The sequence below is a fragment of the Oncorhynchus keta genome, unplaced genomic scaffold (genome assembly GCF_023373465.1).
Source record: "Oncorhynchus keta strain PuntledgeMale-10-30-2019 unplaced genomic scaffold, Oket_V2 Un_contig_29083_pilon_pilon, whole genome shotgun sequence".
NCBI classification, from domain to species: domain Eukaryota; kingdom Metazoa; phylum Chordata; class Actinopteri; order Salmoniformes; family Salmonidae; genus Oncorhynchus; species Oncorhynchus keta.
This window is the reverse complement of record NW_026286370.1, coordinates 1-628: the sequence shown is the minus strand read 5'-3', so window position 1 is coordinate 628 and position 628 is coordinate 1. Positions and strand designations below refer to the sequence as shown.

At 42.0% G+C, this 628-nt stretch overlaps 1 long non-coding RNA gene across 1 annotated transcript; it reads left to right on the top strand.

The window, feature by feature from the left end:
• The first annotated feature begins 6 nt into the window (after positions 1–6).
• LOC127923263 (uncharacterized) lies at positions 7–588 on the top strand. The gene is made up of 3 exons (XR_008113833.1): positions 7–178; positions 224–303; positions 346–588. It is a non-coding gene; the product is annotated as an uncharacterized LOC127923263 (long non-coding RNA).
• The last annotated feature ends 40 nt before the right edge of the window (positions 589–628 follow it).

Here is a 628-nt window from a genome sequence, read left to right as displayed (position 1 = left end):
AACCTATATGATACACAGGTACAGTAACAACCTGGGACGTAACCTATATGATACACAGGTACAGTAACAACCTGGGACGTAACCTATATGATACACAGGTACAGTAACAACCTGGGACGTAACCTATATGATACACAGGTACAGTAACAACCTGGGACGTAACCTATATGATACACAGGTACAGTATAGTAACAACCTGGGACGTAACCTATATGATACACAGGTACAGTAACAACCTGGGACGTAACCTATATGATACACAGGTACAGTAACAACCTGGGACGTAACCTATATGATACACAGGTACAGTATAACAACCTGGGACGTAACCTATATGATACACAGGTACAGTAACAACCTGGGACGTAACCTATATGATACACAGGTACAGTAACAACCTGGGACGTAACCTATATGATACACAGGTACAGTAACAACCTGGGACGTAACCTATATGATACACAGGTACAGTAACAACCTGGGACGTAACCTATATGATACACAGGTACAGTAACAACCTGGGACGTAACCTATATGATACACAGGTACAGTAACAACCTGGGACGTAACCTATATGATACACAGGTACAGTAAGTAACAACCTGGGACGTAACCTATGATACACAGG